At 43.9% G+C, this 25737-nt stretch overlaps 1 protein-coding gene across 1 annotated transcript in view; it reads right to left on the bottom strand.

Annotated features, from left to right (window-relative positions):
* Window positions 1-22021, bottom strand: part of LOC124788882 (dual oxidase maturation factor 2-like) — a 695079-nt gene extending 673058 nt beyond the window's left edge. The window contains exon 1 of the mRNA XM_047256164.1: window positions 21892-22021. The gene's annotated coding sequence lies outside the window, so the exon portion shown is untranslated. The remainder of the gene's footprint in view (window positions 1-21891) is intronic.
* Between the last annotated feature and the right edge of the window lie 3716 nt (window positions 22022-25737).

Raw genomic sequence — 25737 nt, 5'->3', positions numbered from 1 at the left:
TATTTCTTCCGCATTTTCAGTCACAAAACTCAACCGTGGCAATACTTTTCCGGCTACCGAAATTTTGTAGTCTCCTGTTCACTGACTAACCGATATCAACAGAATTTGTCATAATTTTGTACATTAAAATACATCCATGTTAAGGGCATTAATATGCACTTAAGGGTCTCAAATCTGATTACTCTAATGTGCGATGTTTGTCAGCAAGACAGGAATCAGGAATGTTTTGGTTTTTTTGGTTGTTGTTTTCCGTGTACGTCATTCTCTACTCCAAAGACAAGAGCGGGTTGCTTAAGATCGGACCAGTTATAGTGTCTCGGTTCTTTGCAACAAAATACCAGTGAGGTTTCCAGTAGGTACTGAATGAATGGGAGAAAATTACCAGTGCCGGCCTTTGCTAAATTTACTAGCTGACGAAGCCGGCACTGCCCGGGTATTCATTTTGCCAATTTGACCTGTGACCAAGACGAAAGACTTCTTTTCGATTGTTATTACCTTATATGTACTCCTGCAGTAGACACGGTGTAAGATGAGCCCATACAGTTCCTGTACGCTGGACGTAGCTGATTCGCGAGTTTACAACGCGATTTTGTAAATGTCTCTATGGCAACGCCTCTTCATAGCTCTGTAGACGGCTATTGTTTCCACCCATAGTCCTTTGCGCCTCGCAGTTGAAAGCCATCAAAAGCGCTGCCAGATGGCAGGGATTTCCTTAAGTTGATTCGACTGTAGGAGAGTCTTAGAAGTAAAGAAAAATAATGTATTAAAAATTCATACATGATGCGGCAGTTTTTCAAGCATCTAATTGCTAATGAAGTCATATCTACTGAACTATGACATGTAAGTGGTTGAATAAAGTTTTCTTAGTTTTCAGGCCGCGTCAGTTCAAATAAAATTCTCCATCTTTCGATGGCCAGCTCCGTCACCGTCATCACGAGTAGGTATATTGACTGTCAGTAATTTTATTCGAACTGACACGACTTGAAAACCGTAAAGATTGTATTCAGTCATGCCGCCGCGAAAGACTCCGATGATAGGTAGGTGGTTCTTACCTCCCAGCGATTGTTGTCTGACAGTAACGTATATTTGTACCAAATCTGATTGAAATCTGTCCAGTTGTTTAGCATGGGACGTGGAGCAAACACACATTCACACACAGGTTTTTATAATACTTATGGATCTACGAAACATTAGCTCATTATGCAGGATTCAATACTTTCAACAGGAATGAGTGAATCACTATTACTGAACGAAGTTTCCTGTTTGGAATTTAGTACTATGAGGTCTAATAATCTCGTAATTTCGTTCTAAATTACCTTTGATGCTAGGTCGTGTACGTGAAATTGTCAAAAGTGGCCAACATGCCGGTCAGAAAAATTTGGTTCATTGTACTACAGTTGTAGGGAGTATAGCATGTTTTTCGCTCATGCTTTAGAGAAATACAGAACACCAAATCGTAGATACCTTGCATTCCTGAACAATAACATCATTGTTTTAGGGCTATTAGCCTGCATAAACACCAGGATGCAAAAATATATCGCAAAATTTTTCATGTGTATGTCATATCCACTGTAACGTCGCGTCTTTTATACAAGTAATATTGTCGCTTCTTAATGAAAACACGAAGATTCTTGTTTTAGCGATACAGCATATTTATCAAGCATCTTTCCGGGAACACAGATTTTTATATGCAGGTATCAAAAGCTAAGCAGCATGTTCTACGGCCCATCGTGGTTACTAATACGGCAATGAATCAATTTTGGTGTAACTTCAGGGTCTTTGCTACTGAGGTAGCTCTAATTATTCTAGAGGTGTTTCCGATGGTTACAATACTGGACTCTTATCGAGGGAGAAATACTGGACTCTTATTTAGGGACACAGGGGCTTAGACTCCATTTCCTAATCTACTTCCCGCTAACACCAAGATGATTCCTTTAATACAATGTCTGGGCCGATTTCTTTCGTCCTTTTTTCTACGTTTGAGTTTGCGCTATCTCTAAAGACCTAGAAGATGGAATGATACATTAAAACTTTATAATTCTCTACTTCCTAACCTTTCCCTGAACACGACAGACACCAAGAGAAGCAGTACGCTCTAAATGTCAGAGAACTTTATATGAGCCCGAAAGGCCATGTTGCCGTTCTAACAAAGAGCACTTACTGTATGTCCCGTAAAGCTCCTCTTGAAAGGCCATCAAAACGTATATGGCGCTGTAAGCTTCGCAGACCTGCACGAAACAACGAACATCTTTCCCACGAACCTGAAAGTCACGTAACTGACCATTGTAAGTTTACACTGATGTAAAAAAAGAAAAAAAAAGTCACGGAGCAGAGATACGCAGATATACAGGCGGTGGTACTATTGCGTACGCAAGGTATAAAATGGCAGTGCATTGGCGGAGCTGTCATTTGTATTCAGATGATTCCGATGTGATTGTGGCTACTCGACGGGAATTAACAGACTTTGAACGCGGAATAGTAGCTGGATTGAGACGCATGGCACATTCCATTTCGGAAATCTTTGGGGTATTCAATACTCCGAGATCCACAATGTCAAGAGTGTGCCGAGAATACCTCTCACCACGGACAGTGAAGTGAGTGATGGTCTACAGTTAACGACCGGGAGCAGCGGCGTTTGCGTAGAGCTATCAGTGCTAACAGTCAAGCCAACACTGTGTGAAATAACAGCAGAAATCATTAGGGGACGTAAGACGAACGTAGGTCTACATCTTAGGACAGTGAGGTTACATCTGGCGTTAATGTGCTACGGCAGCAGACGATCTACGAAAGTGCCTTCGCTAACAACATGATATCGCCTGCGGTGCCTCTCCTGGGCTCGTGATCAAATCGGTTGGATGCTAGACGACTGGACAACAGTGGCCTGGTCAAAAAGAGTCCCAGTTTCGGTTGGTAAGAGCTAATGGTAGGGTTCAAGCATGGCGTAGACCCCACGAAGCCACGGAGCCATGTTGTCAACAAGGCACTGTACAAGCTGGTGGTGGATATATAATGGTATGGGCTGTGTTTATATTACGTGGAATCGGCCTTTGACTGGAAGTGGTTATGTTCGGGTTCTAGGACACCATTTGCAGCCATTCACGGACTTCACGTTGCCAAACAGCGATAGAATTTTTGTGCATGACAATGCATCCTATCAGCAGGTCACAGCTGTTCACGATTGGTTTGAAGAACCTGCTGTGTAGTCGCTGCACATGTACTCTACAGAACGCGAGCAATACGGAACATCTTTCTATTCTACAGGCACTTAGCACTGCCTGCAATCGTCAAGCTTCAAACTGCAGTAAAAGTGAGGAGAATTGGAAAAGAGCTAGTTATTGTAAATAACGTCAAGGAAATTCGCATATATTAGCTATTTCTCGAAATGTTCTGAATGGTACAGGGCCTACAGCTACATTTCCAACTAAATGTGGGTCGAATCTAATGACTCAGAAATTTAAGAAGCTGATTTCAAATTTTATATAATGACCTTACCGAACGATGATGGTTAAAGATATGTCGCCATGTGGACCACCAGTATACGGTAATGAAGCAACAGAATCAGAAATGGGGTAAATGGTTCAAATGGCTCTGAGCACTATGGGACTCAACTGCTGAGGTCATTAGTCCCCTAGAACTTAGAACTAGTTAAACCTAACTAACCTAAGGACATTACAAACATCCATGCCCGAGGCAGGAATCGAACCCGCGACCGTAGCGGTCTTGCGGTTCCAGACTGCAGCGCCTTTAACCGCACGGCCACTTCGGTCGGCAGAAATGGGGTAACATGACGGTAACTTGAGCGTGCAATAACATCTAAGTAGACTCTTGTAATCGCCTATATAGTAACAATCTCTGTCGTAGCGATCGTAAAAATACAAAGATGCTCTGTGCGCGAGTCCTGAATGTTTGTCATCCTTCATTTTTCCACGCCCTACTACAAAAATTGTACAATAAAATTACACCCGTGCAGAGATCTCATTCTTGCTGTTTCTGTGTTGGACAGCTAGAGAGGATACCTATATGTCAGTTGTAATCAGTTTACGCCATACTGTAATAAGAATTGTGATAATAAACTACTGCACTTGTTTGGTGAGCTAGATAAATTAATTAATATTTTATTATTTAAAATGAACCGATTTAATTAATGTTAGTACATATTTTTCTCGTGTTTCATGTTGGTGTTGGAGTAAGTGTGTGTTTCTCTGACAGTAGAACAATTTCCTGTAGCATATTTCCGAACCTGCAAGTTCGTGAATTTTTCCAAAGATTATTTTTAGTAGAATTTACAACAGATTAATGTATACTTCACGTTTATAAGCTGCTGGGTAGTACAGGCATGTATTAGCACATTAGATTTGGCGGCCATGACAGGACATTACAGCCGGCCGGGATGACCGAGCGGTTCTAGGCGCTGCAGTCTGGAACCGCGCGACCGCTACGTTCTCAGGTTCGAATCCTGCCTCGGGCATGGACGTGTGTGATATCCTTAGGTTAGTTATGTTTAATTAGTTCTAAATTCTAGGGGTCTGATGACCTCAGAAGTTAAGTCCCATAGGGCTCAGAGCCATTTGAACCATTTTTTTGAACAGGATATTACAGGCGCTGATATCTATAAGACTGCAGGAGAGTCCGCAGCTCGTGGTCTCGCGGTCGCGTTCTCGCTTCTCGAGCAAGGGGTCCCGGGTTTGATTCCCAGCGGAGGTAGGTATTTTCACGTCCCTGGAGATGACTGGGTGTTTGTATTGTTCTCATCATTTCATCATGATTCATGAAAGTGGCGAGATTGGGCTTAGCAAAGGTTGGGAATTTGTACGGGCGCTGGCAACCGCGCATTTGAGCGCTCCACAAACCAAACATCATCTTTGCAGGAAAGAAAGGGCTGGGTCCTATACGACCCTTCTTTGCGGAATGCTTATTGATTCATACAAAGGAGACTTTAGATCTCTACGAAATTGATAATATTCGACCACAAAACCGTTTCAGAAACGCTACAACACACTGACGCCATACACGCTTATAGTTGCGGGCATCCTTTTGGCGACCGTTATTGGAAACAGCAATGGCCTTTGCAATTTTCCAGTCACTGACCTAGAGACAGCATATGGCTGTATCAGAAAGACACCACCTTTTTCTTCTTCTTCTCCTCCTTTTATCTTCTCCCGCCTTTTTTCCTTCTTCTCTGGTGTTATAAGAGTTGAGGGTGTGTTAGTGACCATATTCTCTTCCTGGCGGCACCTCTTCCCATGGGACTGAAAATGTTTTACCTCATCTGCTGCATCTAGAGGAAATCTACATTCAAGTGTGAGAACGTTTTCTAAATGTTTGTGTAGCATTTATCTGAAACGGGACGTGGGTACCAGCCTGGTGTTTAGCTAAATAGATATCGGAAACCACTTAAGACCCACATCCAGGATGGCCATCTCAGCAGCCCATGTTGTTAGTCCGTGAAGCCATCACAGAAGTTGGGAAGGAAAACATAGGTACAAAGAAGGTAGCTGCGAAGAAACCATGGGTAACAGAAGAAATACTTCAGTTGATTGATGAAAGGAGGAAGTACAAACATGTTCCGGGAAAATCAGGAATACAGAAATGCAAGTCGCCGAGGAATGAAATAAATAGGAAGTGCAGGAAAGCTAAGACGAAATGGCTGCCGGAAAAAATTTGAAGACATCGAAAAAGATAAGATTGTCGGAAGGACAGACTCTGCACACAGGAAAGTCAAAACAACCTTTGGTGACATTAAAAGCAACGGTAGTAACATTAAGAGTGCAACGGGAATTCCACTGTTAAATGAAGAGGAGAGAGCAGATAGGTGGAAAGAATACATTGAAAGCCTCTATGAGGGTGAAGATTTGTCTGATGTGATAGAAGAAGAAACAAGAGTCGATTTAGAAGAGATAGGGGATCCAGTATTAGAATCGGAATTTAAAAGAGCTTTGGAGGACTTACGGTCAAATAAGGCAGAAGGAATAGATAACATTCCATCAGAATTTCTAATATCATTGGGGGAAGTGGCAACAAAACGACTATTCACGTTGATGTGTAGAATATATGAGTCTGGCGATATACCATCTGACTTTCGGAAAAGCATCATCCACACAATTCCGAAGACGGCAAGAGCTGACAAGTGCGAGAATTATCGCACAACCAGCTTAACAGCTCATGCATCGAAGCTGCTTACAAGAATAATATACAGAAGAATGGAAAAGAAAATTGAGAATGCGCTAGGTGACGATCAGTTTGGCTTTAGGAAAAGTAAAGGGACGAGAGAGGCAATTCTGACGTTACGGCTAATAATGGAAGCAAGGCTAAAGAAAAATCAAGACACTTTCATAGGATTTGTCGACCTGGAAAAAGCGTTCGACGATATAAAATGGTGCAAGCTGTTCGAGATTCTGAAAAAAGTAGGGGTAAGCTATAGGGAGAGACAGATCATATACAATATGTACAACAACCAAGAGGGAATAATAAGAGTGGACGATCAAGAACGCTCGTATTAAGAAGAGTGTAAGACAAGGCTGTAGCCTTTCGCCCCTACTCTTCAATCTGTACATCGAGGAAGCAATGATGGAAATAAAAGAAAGGTTCAGGAGTGGAATTAAAATACAAGGTGAAAGGATATCAATGATACGATTCGCTGATGACATTGCTATCCTGAGTGAAAGTGAAGAAGAATTAAATGATCTGCTGAACGGAATGAACACTCTAATGAGTACACAGTATGGTTTGAGAGTAAATCTGAGAAAGACGAAGGTAATGAGAAGTAGTAGAAATGAGAACAGCGAGAAACTTAACATCAGGATTGATGGTCACGAAGCCAATGAAGTTAAGGAAGTCTGCTACCTAGGCAGTAAAATAACCAATGACGGGTGGAGCAAGGAGGACATCAAAAGCAGACTCGCTATGGCAAAAAAGGCATTTCTGGCCAAGAGAAGTCTACTAATATCAAATACCGGCCTTAATTTGAGGAACAAATTTCTGAGGATGTACGTCTGGAGTACAGCATTGTATGGTAGTGAAACATGGACTGTGGGAAATCCGGAACAGAAGAGAATCGAAGCATTTGAGATGTGGTGCTATAGACGAATGTTGAAAATTAGGTGGACTGGTAAAGTAAGGAATGAGGAGGTTCTACGCAGAATCGGAGAGGAAAGGAATATGTGGAAAACACTGATAAGGAGAAGGGACAGGATGATAGGACATCTGCTAAGACATGAGGGAATGACTTCCATGGTACTAGAGGGAGCTGTAGAGGGCAAAAACTGTAGAGGACAGAGATTGGAATACGTCAAGCAAATAATTGACAACGTAGGTTGCAAGTGCTACTCTGAGATGGAGAGGTTAGCACAGGAAAGGAATTCGTGGCGGGCCGTATCAAACCAGTCAGTAGACTGGTGAAAAAAAAAAATAAAAAATAAAGAAGCGTGTTCGATCTGAGTCACGCCCGCCTCCCCGTATTTCGGATGCGGCGCTTTAACGCTCCCGGCTATCCAAGGGGGTAGGAGACAGTCCACATATGCAGTATTACTCTCGGAGTGCTCGCATTCTGGAGAGTCAGTAGCGAGGGAAGGGAAGGGAAGGGAAGGGAAGGCAGTGCACCGTGTACGTGACGCGCGGTCGGCAGGCGAGTGGGCGTGTTTCTGCTCGCCAAGGTCGCGCGGCGCAGCGGGCCACGAGATGTCAAGGCTCGGCCGAGGACGCGGGCCGCCCTTCCCTCCCTGCACGTGTCGTCACTGACCACACGTGTTCTCAGCAGCGTTCAGTGTGTGTTACCCCGACTCGTGCCCGCTGCAACTCTGTACCTGGCCGGCCTGTGTGGATCTGCACCGTAAAATAAGACGACAGTTCTCCTCTGCTTAAGCGCCGAACTATAAGACAGCGTACCTTTTTGTTGTTGTTGTGGTCTTCAGTGCGGAGACTGGTTTGATGCAGCTCTCCATGCTTCTCTACCCTGTGCAAGCTTCTACCTACTGCAACCTACATCCCTCTGAATCTGCTTAGTGTATTCATCTCTTGGTCTCCCTCTACGATTTTTACCCTCCACGCGCCCCTCCGATACTAAATTGGTGATCCCTTGATGCCTCAGAACATATCCTACCTACCGATCCCTTCTTCTAGTCACGATGTGCCACAAATTTCTCTTCTCTCCAGTTCTATTCAATACCTCCTCATTAGTTATGTGATCTACTCATCTAATCTTCAGCATTCTTCTGTGACACCAGATTTCGAAAGCTTCTATTCTTTTCTTGTCTAAACTATTTATCGCCCACGTTTCACTTCCATACATGGCTACAGTCCATGCAAATACTTTCAGAAAAGACTTCCGGACACTTAAATCTATACTCGATGTTACCAAATTTTTCTTCTTCAGACACGTTTTCCATGCCATTGCCAGTCTACATTTTATATCCTCTCTACTTCGACCATCATCAGTTATTTTGCTCCCCAAATAGCAAAACTCATTTACTACTTTAAGCGTGTCACTTCCTAATCTAATACCCTCGGCATCACCCGATTTAATTCGACTACATTCCTTTATCCTCGTTTTGCTGTTGTTGATGTTCATCTTATATCCTCCTTTCAAGACACTGTCATTCCGTTCAGCTGCTTTTTATGGACCAAAAATTATGCCCTTTTTGTACCGTGTGTTCATAAGTATGTCGCGAATATGACGATAGGAAGAAAAGAAAGTACGAGGGCATGTTGAAAAGTAATGCCTGCGAATTTTTTATGTGGGAAATCTTAAAGGCTTATGAATAAAACAAACGTTATTAACATTCTACATTTTTATTGTTCATGTCAATATATTTGCAGCCCTCCGCCACTAGAACACTCCGAATTGTAGCGTGTAACATGGCGGTGTATAACATAACTATGCCAGTGCGTGAGAGACCACGTGCTGGAATCGAGTTTCGAATTCGAAATGTTCGTCCACACACGGAGCACCCTCTCCTTCAGCATGACGATGCCAGACCACACACGAACGCTGTGACATCTACAAAAGTTCGATGCTTGGCTTCGCTGTCTCGATCACCTTCCAAACAGTCCCGACTATACCCCATCTGATTTTCTTCTGTTTCCAAAATTTAAAGAACATTTTCGAGGACTTCACTTTGATAACGGCGGATCAGTGTAAGCAGAGGTGCTGTTGTGGCGCAGTGTATAAAATCAAACATTCTACAGCTATGGTATCAACAAACTCGTCTCTCGTGGAAGAAATGTGGTCGTCGACAGTGCGACTATGTTGAGAAACATGCCTGTAGACATGAAGAATAAAGATGTAGATCATTATAATCATCTAAGCTTTGGAGTTTTCACATAAAAAAAATTGGTGGCATTACTTTTTAGCACGACCTAGTACGTCGGGATTATTGCTGAACAGGAGCGTTAAATTAATCCTCCGAACTAATAGGCAGTTCATTTTTGATCCGCCTTCTACCTACTGAAGGGGAACACCTATCAGTTCAATTAACTGGAACAGTTGAAATGTGGAGAAGACGACTAAATGGTGTGGTGAGGATAAGTTGGAAAAAGCGCTAATAAGAGATCAAGGAGTTCATGAATGTCCAATTCTATTATTAATTGCACTGCACGAGTAAAACTTCTTAGTGTTGTAGGAAATGCTGCACAATTTTCAAACGACACGGTCGCGTTAAGAGCTTAAAGCAACCCCTGCCACACGCCGCGGAGTTTTAATGGAACAACAGCCCTTTTCTGCGCTGATATGATCCAAGGGTGCAGGTTCCGTCCAAATGAACATCCACAATCATCGATATCCAAACGACCACAACAGAACTAAGGTCACCATTGGTCAAAACAACTTGAACTTGTACAAGTTTGAGGGAACGCTCATAGCTTCAAATCTCGCTCACTTCGTGAAGAACCAGCCGAGGAAGCAGATTTCTGCTTACAGTTATCGATGGTGTAGTAAATGGTTGGTAAGAAGTGTGTCAGGTTTGATGAGTTGTCTGATTTTTTGCAAACTCACGAAGGCTGAGGCAGCAAAGTGGGTAAATTTTTCATTGCAGCCTTATTAAGCTTGTTTATGGTCAACCATGTTTTATTCTTGAAGTGAGGCAAGTCGACCCAATATGCCGGCGAATAAACTGACAGTCGAAGAATGCATTTGCTGTGTGTTTCTTTGATGAACCATATCCTCTCACAGATATCACATAATATTATGTCTCGGCAGAGTCTGATAGTGACCCTTTAAAGTTGTCAAGAATTAACGTGTTTGGTTTTCAGGAACATACTTCTGGCTCGGTCCGAGGTATTAAAGAGGAAAAAACGAAGTGGTGGATTCTGCAGGGAAGTACATTAGGTGCAGTACATGGAAGCCACAACCAAAAACTCATGCACAAAGTAACGTAAACGTGTACTGCCAACTTCCGTTGTAGCTAATTAGGTTAAATCAGGTCATCACGTGTCGACATTTCATTAATATTAGAAGAATATTTCTCACTTTAAACTCTACGATCGCTAGGAGAAAAGTAAATAAACATAGAAAAGAGAGTCCACATATTTTCACCAGCAAGGATGGAGCATACAACAGACAGCAGTCGTATATCTTGGGTTAGTTTTCATACAGTGAGATGAATTTACATCGTGTGCTTCGTAACATTGTCCTGAGATTGTTTGAAATTTAGAAAATTGTGACATCTTTCACATTAGGAGGCATCTGCCATCGAATATTTCGTTTCATTCGTAGTGTGCACAGGGACACGATAAGGAAATGATATTTTAGAGTTAGGTAGTGACTAAACAAATACCTCATGGGCAGTCAGATTCGTAGCCCAAATCGTGATTTGGAAGTATTGATTTATAGTTTCCCTGGAACTTCGAAGAGATATATGTGATTATTTTTATTATCCATAACCCCAAGCTTTTTGGGCACACCTTCAGGGAAAATATAAACCAAGATAGCCAAATCAGGATTTGGACTACCAATTTGACCGCCTACGAGGTATTCGTTTAGTCATTGCACTACCTAACTCTTTATATCATTTCCTTACAGTGTCCCTGTGCACACTATCAATAATATGAAGTATTCGATGGCAGATGGCTGCTAATGCGAAAGGTGGAACAATTGTCTACGTTTCTTACATGAAACAATCTCAGGATAATGTTACAAAGCACACTATGTAGGTTTATTTCATTGTGTGAAAACCAACACAAGATATATGATCGTTGTGTGTCTACAGAGAGGAGGACGCTGTCGACTAAGCGTTAAGTGCAACAAAGAGATTAAATATTTGTGGAGCCATACCACTGAGATCAAATGCTACAGCTGTGATGGCAGAATTGAATGACTAGCAGAGGCGGTTTGTGCAAAATTTTACCAATGTGCTACAATGTGGTGACCTATAGCCTATTGACTTACAACGGTAGTAACCGTAACTAAATAGAATATATTAATTTTACGTACATAAACTGAAGTGCTTAAATATATTTAAATTTGTAATTAATATTTTAACATTGCAAGGGATAAAATAAAGTGAAAAAATTATAGTTGCAAGAGGAATCAAACCCGAAATCATGAACTGTCAGTCAGTTCTCAGGATCACTCGGCCACAGTGTCATTACATCAACTGCACCTCAAAAACCCCTCCTGCTCTATGCTTGCACAATACGTTACATGCACTTTCAAAGAAAAGTACTGACCTGGTGCTGTGAGTTACGTAGCCCTCATAGCGCAAGAAGGGATGCCTTCACATTAGAGTATGCATAGACGAAAACAGACAGCTGCGTCCCTTCTCTAAATTGACCATTGTGCAGCTAACCGTCACTTCAGCACCCGACACTGGTTTCTAGTTACCACGCAGGGAGAGAGACAAAACATGTTTTCATCCATTTTCTTTGCATACCGGCAGGCATTCAAAGATAAGAAGCATAATATTAATGCAATTTTCGGCTCTCATTCAAAGAGAAATGGCATAATTTTAGTGCCATATTTACAACGTTCTGTAGCACATTAGCACGTTACAACCGGCCGCCACTGGAGACGAAACTTGACTGTAACAACAAAGAAGAGTCTGCTTGCCACTACTTGAAGAGAAAATGTACAATACAGGTCCATGTGTGTTAATTCCTTCCTCTGACAGCGCCAGGTACCTTTGTCGTCGACGTTTCCGTCGTAAAATTGCATACACGCCCGACGAACAAAGAGACTTCGTTAGTGGCAAGGAAACAAAAGAGTGAGGAGAAGAGGGGGGGAGAGCGTGGGAGGGATGAGGTGGTAAAATCAGTTCTTTTCTTTTTTTTAAGCACAGACTATGAGGGTAATCTTGCACAGAGCTGAATGTCATGGCTGCTGAGGATCTTTCTTGTTAATACATAATATAAAATTTTTGGGACACACCCTCGTGGGCATTTTAATGCCATTGTTAAATACGATGCTAGCAAAGATAAGAGTAGTTCACAGCCAATTTACATACTAAAATACTTATAGATACAAATAAACTGAGTGTATCATTTAATGCTTTTCCGATCATTGCTGGTTTAGCAAAAATTTCCCAAAAAATGTCTTGTTTTTTGCTCACAAAAATCTGCAGCGCTAGTGACGGTCTCTTAAATCCAAAGTCTGGAATAATTCTTCATTTGTATAGACAAAGTCATATTCAGAAGTGGTAGTTTACCAAAGTAGCATGAAACTCTTCTAGGCCACTAGGCAGGAGGTGATGCAGAATATGTGCTGTCCCTCCAGAGTGAAAACTTTCTTGGTGGACATTAGGTAGGTCATGTGTCGTCAGTACAGTAACGATTGGATTCTGACAGATTAATTAATTTCTCATCACTTGCAGAAATAACCAGGGCGCTAACGTAGAGAAAAACGTAAGGAAAAGATTTAAATATTTAATTCTAAACATCGCGGAGGCTCGCTTGAATACTGCATTATTTTAACATACCTGGTCCTACTGTAAGTGGCGTGCCTTGTCTTATAACAACGTGAGATATTTCCCACGCTTCCAGTTGAACACAGACTTATAACATGGAATGCTGGCCGTGGTACAACTTCATACTTCCACATACGCTGCGAAACCTTACAGCGGTGGATCATGGATCGCCCCTAAGGATTTTTCAGAAATACGAGAACATCACACACCTTCAACAGAAGTGTCTTTCAGAGCTATCAGTTCCACAGCAAAAGCAGTTGGAACCTCGCGAAATGCGTACGCTACAATGGAACAAGCAAGAAAATTCCAACGGCGACATATCTGGGAATCGAAGTGGCCTTAGAACTTTATTACTGTGGTAGAATTGTCAGATGTCGGTAGCATATGGTCGACAAAGTAGTTCTTTCCCACACAATCTAGGGTTGCATCGATTTTGTTCAAAAATGTTCAAATGTGTGTGAAATCTTATGGGACTTAACTGCTAAGGTCATCATTCCCTAAGCTTATACCCTACTTAGCCCAAATTATCCTAAGGACAAACACACACACCCATGCCCGAGGGAGAACTCAAAACTCCGCCGGGACCAGCCGCACAGTCCATGACTGCGGCGTCCTAGACCGCTCGGCTAATCCCTCGCGGCATCGATTTTGTCGCTCAACAAAAGGAACTAGTTATGACGAAATGGATGTTCCTCACCCAACCACAACCGGAGCAGGAACGTGCGGTACGATAGATGCAAACACGAAAAGCTCAGTTTTATACATCTGGCTTTTCAAACAATGTAAGCCGGCCGCTGTGACCGAGCGGTTCTAGGCGCTACAGTCCGGAACCGCGTGAATGTTGCCCAGGGCATGGATGTGTATGCTGTCCTTAGGTTAGTTAGGTTTGGGTAGTTCTAAGTATAGGGGACTGATGACCTCATATATTGAGTCCCATAGTGCTCAGAGCCATTTGAACCATTTTTGAAACAATGTAACTGTTAAATGATGTAATTTCCTATGGTAAAGAAAGGCCAGTTTTAAATTATAGATTAATGTAAAGTCTTCGTGTAAAGATGCAGAGTACAGTTTTATAATCAGCTTAGTTCGTAAGTTTTTAAGAGTCAGATAAAAAAGAAGAAAAAGAATTTACAGCAAACGTTGAACGATTGTCTGTTGAATGTTGTTGTTGTGGTAAACGACATGCCTCTAACTGTTTCGTTTCTGGACAACTGAAAACTTAGTAAAGATCAATTAAAAACCGGCAGCGCGGGGTAGCCGTGTGGTCTATGGCGCCGCCGGCCTGAGTGGCCGAGCGGTTCTAGGCGCTAGAGTCTGGAACCGCGCGACAGCTACGGCCGCAGGTTCGAATGCTGCCTCGGGCATGGATGTGTGTGTGGTCCTTAGGTTAGTTAGGTTTAAGTAGTTCTAAGTTCTAGGGGACTGATGACCTCAGAATTTAAGTCCCATAGTGCTCAGAGCCATTCAAACCATTCTATGGCACCTTGGCACGGTTAGCGCGGCTGCCCCCGTCGGAGGTTCGAGTCGTCCCTCGGGCATGGGTGTGTGTGTTGTCCTTAGCGTAAATTACGCTAAGCTAGATTAAATAGTATGTAAGCCTAGGGACCGATGACCTCAGCAGTTTGGTCCCATAGAACTTACCACAAATGTCCTAATTTCCAGTTACAAAACCTACTTTTGTGATTCTGCGTTTGAAGAAATTCCCCTTGCAAGAGTTCGTTAACATCGATTTGCTAATGTACTTGTTAAACCACATGTGCCACGAATACGGACGAAATGCTATTATTTAGCAACGACCTTTGGAAACTTTGGATACTTGCTACGGAAACACGCAATCAGTATGCTAGAGCAAATAGAAGATTTTTCTGTAAAGACCACTTCCATTTCAGCTGTTTCAGTGAATTTGATGAATGTATCACACGCGGTAAAGTGAAGAGCACTGGTGTTGTAATATCTTTTGCCTAAGGAGCAAGTAAATGTCTTTGGAAATAACGGAACAAAATCATTTTAAAGAATTCGCTTACCTCGATTTCCTCATGACCTACGCAGTCACGTGTTACGACTGATGGAATGCCCTCGTAGTCGTTTGGAAAGTTTGTCATATCTTTCTCGTCGAAAGGACATGGCTTGTAAGTTGCCAAGCACAACCACAGCGCGGCACAGTTAACAGAAACAGTAGACACAATCGCACACGATTCTCACTTTCGTTCATATACTTTTTTTTCAAAAAAACACGGCCACGTTTCCTGCAAAACAGCAAATGTCTCTTTCGCGAAGTAGCGCTGATGCACTGGTATTTAAATCTTAAATGTTGCAGACGCTTAGTGACACGGGTCTGGAAAGAAAACGTCTGAATTGTCGCACACGTTTTCACTGGGACCGGCTGTCCGTTCGTCCGCCAGCCGGGCGTCGGCGCAGGAGCCGGCAGAAGGCAGACCAGTTGTGGCCCACGCGGCGAGCCGCTCTCTCCCGCAGAACTCGCGGACTGCCGGGATCGTCCCACGGCGCGCCCACTCCCTCAGCCGGGCATCGAAGCCAGCACACCACGCACCGACTGCACGCAGCACGTCTGCTTCCGCTCCTCTACGCCACGACTCTCGTTGCTCGCCGACAGCGCTAACGGCGGAGGGTCCCGGCTCGTGGCTCGCATGCGCGGATACCGCCGGTGAAAGCTGCACTCTTCGTTCCGCGCCGAGAGCGAGTGGGGGGAAAAAAAGAGTGGCGACTCCAGCGGCGAGTCTATCGCCACACCATCAGTATACGCACTGCGTATGTCGCGGAGAAAGGGACGCACGCACCGGAACAGTCACACATGTTTGTTGCGCTGCAGGACACTCGGGTTCTGGTAACGCGTCTTTCGAGAACGGCAGCGCTTAACGCCTCGTTGCGTTCGCTTGTTACAGCCTTCTTGAGGGCTCGCAGTAGTACTTGGAGAAAATACTGCACGACTATTCAACAACAGTGTCGTACCCTAGCCGAAGCCAGGTCAAATAACTGTATGCAGCAATGTTCAGGTTCAAAACATTGCTGATTCCTTGAAAAAATGAAGCAAGCAGCTCTTCCTTCCACTGCTTTATTTACGCGAGATGCGTTTCGCTCTCCTTCACTTGGCATACCAAAATTCAAATCTTCGTTAATGCAACGTTTTTATCGACCACATTCAGAAGGCTGCTGCTGCTTTTTATTCTGTAGTTTGTAGCTCCTTTCACACATTTATGTGCTTAGCACAAAAACTTTTCAGGCCGCGCGGGATTAGCCCAGCGGTCTAAGGCGCAGCAGTCATGGGCTGTGCGGCTGGTCCCGGCGGAGGTTCCAGTCCTCCCTCGGGCATGGGTGTGTCTGTTTGTCCTTAGGATAATTTAGGTTAAGTAGTGTGTAAGCTTAGGGACTGATGACCTTAGCAGTTAAGCCCCATAAGATTTCACGCACATTTGAACATTTTGAACACTTTTCAGCTTCTCTGGCGCACTAACGCAGCGCAGAATTCACCCTATGACGGATTTACGCATATAAATGAGTATGGAACCACAAGTTGAAGAACAAAAGGAATCATCTGCATTCTAAATGCAGGCGCCGGCCAGAAGAGGCCCAGAGGTTCTAGGCGCTTCAGTATGGAACCGCGCGACTGCTACGGTCGCAGGTTCGAATCCTGCCTCGGGCACGGATGTGTGTTATGTCCTTAGGTTAGTTAGGTTAAAGTAGTTCTAAGTTATAGGGGACTGATGACCTCAGAAGTTAAGTCCCATAGTGCTCAGAGCCATTTGAACCATTTTCTAAATGCAGGCGATAGAAACTTTGTAGTGACGAAGATACAAATGTATTATGGTAATTAAAGATGCGTCAAGGCCGGAAACTTATCTCGGGGGAAAGAGGCTGAATGAAAGAAAGAAAAAGAAAAGAAAGAAAGAAAGAAAAGAAAGACCTCTTGCTGTATTTCTTCAAGCAATTTAACCCGCATGCACGGGGCTTAACCACAATTATTTTTGATTCCACTGATGGCAGACTAACAACTGGGGTTGTATGTTATTAATTTTTTTAGTATGCCAGACATTTATTCCTCCTAGTTGCATTATTCATTCAGATATTCAAATTGTACTGCGATCGTTTTTTGAATAAAAAGATTCCATTTACATGCACCAACAAATGACTCTTTTAGTTAACGAAAACCCACAAGTTTATGAAAAGAAGAAACTGTTTGGGGGTTCGTCACGCGGCTCCCTTTGGCTAAAGAAGACCACTGTCAAGGGCAGAGAAATCTGACAAATTTGCCTGCACTCGACACCTCGGAATGTCAGCTGAAAACGGAAAAAATGCAGTAAGTAAAAAATCACTCTTCAGTAGCTTGTGAAACGAAGTAGTTTAACATCAAAAAGCAAATCAATTTCTATATGTGTTTGATTCCACATCACTGATGATATTTTTAAACTGATAAAACGAAACACATATGGCACAATAAAGTTTCACTAGTTGGAGAGAGCAATTTTAAGTACCCTGAACAATTATTCGACAACTAGCTGCATCACGTCCACACAAATGCAGAATAGGTAATATTTGCTATCGAAGTGGAGTCAATGTGGCCCCTAGCTGCGGAACCTTGTGTTCATCCTGACACATGACGAACCCGTGGACGCTTTCGTCTTCTCCGATTCATTGAGAAAGTTTACATTTGTGAGTCCTCGATTATGCAGTGTGTGATTTACAGAAGCCTGACAATGCAAAGTAGTGTTCCCCGCTACTTAGTACAAAATGTTTCAAATTGCTCTAAGCAGTATGGGACTTAACATCTGAGGTCATCAGTCCCATAGGCTTAGAACTACTTACACCTAACTAACCTAAGGACATCACATACATCGATACCCAAGGCACGATTTGAACCTGCGACCGTAGCAGCCTCGGAGTTCCAGACTGAAGCGCCTACAACCGCTCGGCCACAACGGCCGGCTGCTGCTTAGTACCGTCCACAGAAACTGACTGCGGTGGCGCATTCGCAGATGGACTCATGGGTGTGCTACCTACGTCTTTAAATTTGTTAAAGGTGGCAAGTTGAAAAGAACGACTATGTCAACGGCCAATGTTACAGGACGTGCTGCGAGGATGCTATAGACCAGTAGATCGATGGTGTACAAATTATAGATATATAGGGCAGTGGAATTCAACATCTAAAGCAATTAAAGAGAAGAAGAGGCAAGTGTTCATAACAAGAAATATACTGATATACATAAAAATGCTACTAGATAGCAGTTTTGCAAACGACAACATACGGAAACACCAACTGTACTAGAACCCACATATCTGTTCTACAGAAATGGACTTTATCTTTTCGAAATAAACGTTTAAAAAAATTATTCTAACATATTTTGCCTAGGGTATTAGTTTTAAAAAGGTGTAAAGCCAAACTGAATTTAAGTCGCATATCGCGATGTTAATATATACTGGCAATGTGTGTGAGGTATAGTCTAACAGCTATTGAGTTTCGCACAGGTAACTTCTGAAGTAAAAGCGCTCGAATTACTTCTTTATGTAAGATTCTGCAGTTCACATCTAATAATGACGTAAACAATGCCTTCTTAGGTAATTTTAGGGCACCTTTCTTTCAGTCGATATCGAAGACCATTGTATATTCCTCCCAATATATTTTAAACAACAGTAAAAGTTATTTCACACGCTATTATACTAAAGTCATTGCAGCATAACGTGGAACTCATAAAGACATATTTTAAAACTATTTGACTCTGTAACAGACAAAAAAGTCACCCAGAGAAAAATGAGTAACCACTACGTGACAGTTAACTCAAAGAATATGATTTTTTGAAAATATTTACATCTTTATTGCATCATAGGCATTTACGCGTAGGGACCCGCCTGCATGGCTGGAAGAGGGCCAAGATGTGGTCCTACTATCCATTGTAAGGAGAGACATAGAAAGTTGCTGAAATTTCAGGATTGACAGCAGGTAAACCACATACACTTTCCAATTGACAAAAGCCCATTGGATACATAACTTTTCCACTGTTTACACGAAATAGGTGCTCGACGACTGCGGAACTATCACGAATAATCAGGACAAAAAAATATTTTGAGAATTTTAATGTACATTCCTTAACAGAGCATTAGTCTATAAGCGACAAAAGTCCGGAGTTAAAAAAATAATAATAATAAAGTTGCAGGGTGGCGCACGAAATGTCACACGACATGAGTTACGAATTGTGCTTCTATTTCGGGATGGAACCCAAAGTAAATACTACAAAAGCAAAATATCCTTAACGGATAACATGTTCAATGTGCACACCGTCCTGTCTTACAGTTTCTTGAAGTCACTTGTACACTGCTGATGACTCTCCCACACAGATATTCAGCAATCATGCAGTGTAACTCCACAACAATGACCTTCAGTTGCAGAGGTTTTTCTTATTTCTGAACGTAGCCCCAGAGAAAAATTTCATATGGATCAATTTCAGAGCTTTGGGGCGTCCAGAGTCGGCCACGTTCACGACACTGTGTTAATCTGGCCGACATTACACGAAAGCCAAGCCCATGAAGCAGGAGATCAAGTGTAGCGTTTGCAGTGCGTGGGCTTGTTCCATCCAGCATGATGCTCTGTGTCTGCAGCAATAAACTTGTTGCCACGACTGGGGAAGCATTGTTTTCGCAGAATACCGAAATCCAGTTCACCGGTTACAATAGAATCGAAGGACAATTGGTTAATGATTCCATGGCTTGAGATCACGATCCAAGCACAAATTGGAACCGTACTTTTCTTTAATGTCCACTACTAGCGAATATCCCAGCCTGTTTGTTTATACCTTCATTCGCGTGACTCAATACTTGATCAGAAAAGAGCATGTTGTACAGAACAAACTCTTCCTGGATTGCTCAGTTTGCAAATGTAGTAGCAGTCTGTATCCTATCTGTTGTCAAAAAGTTATTCACCACCGCAGTGCTTAATTTCTAAAATTTTAGGTGCCGGAATGCACTTCTTCAACCATACAAGCTTATTCCTCCTCCTCTTCCTTCCAGCCATAAAGCCACAAATTTCGATTTTTTGCAGACTTGTGATAAAATGTGCAATGAGAAATACTTTTACACTATATTGTTTTGAAATTCCGGATTTTAAAACACAATTTCTAATTCTAAAAACAAAAAATACAAGATTTATTAAAGAAACAGACCCTACAGTGGTAGTGTTACTTGGGTCCTTAAGTCTTCTCGATACATATCGGCACAAGTCGATAATCTTCGTGAATGTCACGTCATGTTTCCAACCGCTGCCAGCCGCAAGGTCCAAATAGTTGCGCTGCAGCTGCTCGGTGAGCGGAAGTTTTGGGTGTCGTCTTTGTATTCCTAGACTTTAGAAAATCTCACCGTGAATTTTCTGAAAATTTTCTGATTGATATATTTTATTAACTAATATCTTTTTCAAATAGTACAGTACGTCGCCCGACGCCCCAGTCCGTCACATCATGTTGGTCACCCACTGTCACGTTCACTGATGCTGGCGCAGCCGCAAATTATAGTTAAGCTGCGATTTATTACGCTTGTACTACTTTAAATATCCCGAGCCGACTTGTTGTGGTGAGTTAAAAAACGTACCATGATGAATGAGACCGATTCAGCTGTGTGATAAACCAGTATTTATGATCCAACTACTTTCGCAGCGTCAGAGCCACATCTTCATGGATAGGACTACATGTTTATTTCATAATTTATTTCGAACGGTAACAAGGACATGCCTCAAAATTCTTTGTCCAATAGTGCTAAAAAATTTTACGGTAAAAAGATCGGTAAACGAATTCAAAAGAAGGCAAAACGCAGGGAACATCATACCGATGCAGGAAATCTCAGTTGTAACAACGTCGTGGCAACGTGAGGTCCGCAGTGACCACCTAGACGAACTGAACTGAACCGCCTCGGATTTCCTGTATCGGAATGAGGTTCCTGCATTCTGCCCTATTTTGACTTGGACTACCGACCTCTTGACGGTTAAACATTTACAGCAAAATTGGACAGAGAGTGTGGGGTCATCTACTGGGTATTGTTTGAAATAAATATGTATCGGTGAAGATGTGACTCTGATGCCGCAAAAGTAGCCGGCCGGAGTGGCCAAGTGGTTCTAGGCGCTACAGTCCGGAACCGCGCGACCGCTAGGGTCGCAAGTTCGGATCCTGCCTAGGGAATGGATGTGTGTGGTGTCCTTAGGTTAGTTAGGTTTAAGTAGTTCTAAGTTCTAGGGGACTTATGACCTCAGAAGCTGAGTCCGATAGTGCTCAGAGCCATTTGAACCATTTGAACCGCAAAAGTAGTTGGCTCATAAATAAAAATTTTCATATGCCTGAAACGGTCTTATTCATCATGGTACAGTTTTACAACTTTGGATGCCCACAATACAAAATTTGCTAAAATGAGATTAAAAAAAGACCACCTGGGAGGAGCCGGAACTTAAGCCCTGCGCCACCTAAATATTATATGGAGGCTGGCCAGTCTCGGAAACGGTAAAACTTTGCACAGAATTGAAATTCCCCATCCAGCACTGGGTCTTCTTTCCGAACTTGAAGTGAAAGACACTAGCGATGCTTAACGTTTTGTAATGTACGAACACCAGCAGACTGTGAACACTTTCTCTTCAAGACAGTCGCATTGCGTATAATTGTCGAGATAGACTTCTTACTGCCTGCGGCAAGGAGACAGCCTTGTACTGGGAAAGAACAAAAAGAAAGACTGTGTCACAGTACCACGTTTTCTCTCTCCTACAGTGGTAGCACAACATTTCTTGCTTTTGTGGAACTATCGAGCTGCGTTTGTCGACCGTTATCACAAACTACTGGGCTCTTCACACCAAATTTTGCTTTTTGCACGGACGTAAGACTCCGAGCAGAATTTTCGAAGGCGTAACTCCACTGGTAAAGCCTCGAGAGTACGTTTGAGTCGTGTAACACATCGTGCGCCTCCCTGCAGGACGGAAGAAGAGACGACGGCGAGATGGGCAAAGAGCAGCTGTTACCAGGCGTGCAGGCTGCTCGGAAGTCGGCGCGGGTAGTCGCGCAGTGTGGAGTGTGGTGGCGTAGCGCGGCGCGGCGCAGTACTGTGCGAGGTGCGGAGCGGCGGCGCGGTCAGCTGCGATGCCGTCGCTGTCGTCGTCGGTGCGAGACTGAGCGGCAGTAGGCGGCGGCGGCGGCGGCGGCGGCAGCAGCGCGGGCCGCGGGCCGCGGGCAAGGTCGCCGGCTCGCTAACCTTGCGCTCAGGGCCGGCAGCCGGCAGCCGCCAGCGGTGCCTCAGCTCCATTACCTAGGGCTCGCGCGGCCCGCGTGCCGCGGCCTTCCTCCGCGAGCCGACGCCCGCGTCCGGCATACAGAGCGGCCGGCCGCGCTGTTGCTGGGCCTCCGTTCACTCACCGCGCCTCGCTGCCTCTGCACCTCACGTCGCTCACTCAGTCCCCCATTCCTGCGGCTTAGCGTGCGGCAGAGAAAGATCTCGTGGGCGACTTCCGGTATTCCTACAGCCACTGACAATGTGCGCACTATATACCAGTGCGCTGACTGTCGGCAGTTTTCGGACTTTGGGATGTTTCTTAGTGCCAATTCATTTATGTAAGGTATATACAACGAGGTGATAAGAGTTAGGGAATAGTGATTTGCACATGTACAGATGCCTTTAATATCGTGTACACAAGGCGTAAAAGAGCAGCGTATTGGCGGAGCTGATATTTGTTCTCAGGTGATTCATGTGAAAACGTTTCCGACGTCATTACCACCGCACGACGGGAATTAACAGACTTGGTAGTTGCTGCTAGAAGCGTGAGGTATATCATTTCTGAATTTTATGAAATTCTGTATTCCGAGAACCACAGTGACAAGAGCGTGCCGAGAATATCTCTGACTACGGACAACGCAGTGGCGACGACCTTCACTTAACGACAAAGAGCGGCCGCGCTTGCGTAGTCAATGGTAACACATAAGAAAGACTGCGTGAAAGAACCGCAGAAATCGGTTTGGGATACACGACGATCGTATCCGTTAGAACAGTGCGGCGAAATTTGGCGTTAATGGGCTATGGCAGTAGACGACCGACGAGAGTGCCTTTGATAACAGCACGACATCGCATACAATGCCACTGCTTAGCTCGTGATCATGTTGGTTGGACCCTAGACGACTGGAAAAGCGTAGCCTTCTCAGATGAGTCCCTATTTCATTTGCTAAAAGCTGATGGTGGCGTTCGAGTGTGGCGCAGACCCTAGAAAGTCTTGGACCCAAATTGTCAACAAGGCACTGTGCAACTTGGTAGTGGCTCCATAATGGTGTGGACTGTGTTTTTATCGGGTAACTGGTCCAACTGAACCGATTATTCACTGGAAATGGCCATGTACGGCTACTTGTAGACCATTTGCAATCATTCAAGAACTTCAATTTCCCAAACAACGATGGAATTTCAATGGATGAAAATGCGCCATATCATCAGGCCACAATTGTTTGCGACTGGCTTGAAGACCATTCTGGACAATCCGAGTGAATGATTTGGCAACGCGGATCGCCCGACATGAATCCAGTCGCATATTTATGGGACCTAATAGAGAGGTCAGTTTGTGCACAAAATCTTGCACCGCCACCGCTTCCGCAATTATGGATGGCTATAGAGTGCAGCATGGCTCAGCATTTCTGCAGGGGACCTGCAACCGATTGTTGAGTCCATGCCACGTCGAGTTGCTGCATTACACCCAGCAAAAGCAGGTCCTACATGATATTGGGAGGTATCACATGACTTTTGTCATCTCTGTGAACATAAAGATGCGCTCGGTGCCTAACGTGACGTTGAATTATGCGTAGGTACGAGGGTGGGCAAGGGAAGCATACGAGGGACGTTCAATAAGTAATGAAGCACTTTTCTTCTGAGAGCAAGTTGGTTTTATTCAGCATTGGAATTCACCATATTCTTTCTGACTCTTTTGGCTACAAAACTGTATTTTTCAACAATCTCCGTTCAATGTTATTGCCTTACGCCACCATAGTGGGCAGCCCTGTATACCCGCACGGTGCCCCTGTACTGGCCGACGTCGGAACCAACGTTTTGCTGCATCAATAACCTTCCCATCATTCACGTACTGTTATCCGCGGAGCGCATCCTCCATTGGGCCAAACAAGTCGGAAAGAGCGACGTCATGGCTGTTGGGTGGATGAGGAAGAACAGACCAATGAAATTTTGTGATCTCCCCTCGGATGCGCAGACTTGTGTCAGGCTTTGCTTTTTCATGGAGAAGGAGAAGTTAGTTCGTATTTTTGTGGCCACGAACACGCTGAAGTCGTTTCTTCAATTTCCTGAGGATAGCACAATATATTTCACAGTCGATCGTTGCACCATGTTGGAGGACATCAAACACAAATCTCATCCAGGGTCCCATAAGACCGTCGCCATGACATTACCCACTGAGGGTGGGAGGGGGAGCAATGTGCGTCACTCCGTAGATTGCCGTGTTGATAAACCTATTTTTCATCACCTGTATCGATGTCACGATCAGCCTCGAAACACAAGCAACATCGTACATCTGATCCTCCGTTGCTCTTTATGGTCTCGTGTTGGGCGACGAGGGACCCAACTGACACATGCCTTTTAGTACCCTAACTGGCGGACTACCATCAGAGACGTCCAACAGCGAGGTGTTTGACTGTGATCCGTTGACCACCTCGATTGAGAAAGTCCGTTGGAACGTTCCAGGAGTCGCATCTGTGAGTGCCCGGGCGGCATGCGGGAGATCGCACAGCTTTGAGCGGCCTTGTTGCTTTGATGACAGACGTCTCGCCCAACGACTAAGCGCGCTTCCGTAGAAATTCTGCAAGCGCCTATCAGTTCTGCGGTGCTCTCGTTTTCCACCAAAAGAAATTCAATGACAGCTCTCTCCTTGGACTGCCCCTCTTTTACAGTTGCCATTTTGAAGGCTACGTACAGCGAGCCACGTACTGGAACTTCATGAAACTCTAAGGGATGAATCGGTAATATTGTACAATATTCCAAAAGAAATTCTGCATTTTTTCAACTGAAATTAGTAGAGAAAATTATATGTTGCCTTACGTATTGAACATCCTTCGTACAAGCTACACAGAGCCGTATGGGGGAATCACTCTCCGACGGACGTTCCGAAAGTAAAATTCTTCAGTGCTTCCCTTGGCGACCACTGGCAATGTGGTCGCCGACGGAAATGCGAGCTGTTATCCGGTAAGAATGGGCACATAGGACTAGTGTGTCCATCATCTATGACCGTGTAAGGCGAAGATGTCATGTTTCGTCAAATGGTTGGTCGCTGGTGTTGCAGATATTCAGAGAAGAAGGTAGAGTGTGGAGGATGAAGGTTGAAATGGGCGTCCCTCCACATCCACGAATGAAAACATTGCTAGAGTACAGGACATGGTGTTAGAGGACAGGCGGATAACGTTATCAGACGTAGCGTCAACCCCACGTTTTATGATACTGCAGTGCCTGTGTTGTTAAACACATGAAATTTGTTTGCAGTTTTGAATACGGACGACCATCACCTGTATAAGGGAATGACAAAATAGAAATTTACGCTGCATCGGCACTCGTGGATAAATACGATACTGCAATGCAAATGTTGTTAAGAAGAACAACGCAGTATTCCCCCAGACTGCACGTAGCCGCATGCCTGCGCTGCAAATATCGTATTTCTTTGCCGCCTCTCCTTAACGGGAAGTACATAATGTTTGTACGAGTACAGTTTGAGACACGGTAAGGACTGGATATGAAAGTTTGTGTCTGACCGTGATTCGTGTATGCATAGCTAAAACGGCTAAAGCGACCACTAGCGTAAAGTGGGAAATTTGGGTTCGAGTACCGGTCCGAT

Source organism: Schistocerca piceifrons, chromosome 3 (assembly GCF_021461385.2).
Source record: "Schistocerca piceifrons isolate TAMUIC-IGC-003096 chromosome 3, iqSchPice1.1, whole genome shotgun sequence".
Taxonomy (NCBI): domain Eukaryota; kingdom Metazoa; phylum Arthropoda; class Insecta; order Orthoptera; family Acrididae; genus Schistocerca; species Schistocerca piceifrons.
Note: the sequence above shows the minus strand (reverse complement) of the source record. Positions and strands in the feature narration are given on the sequence as shown.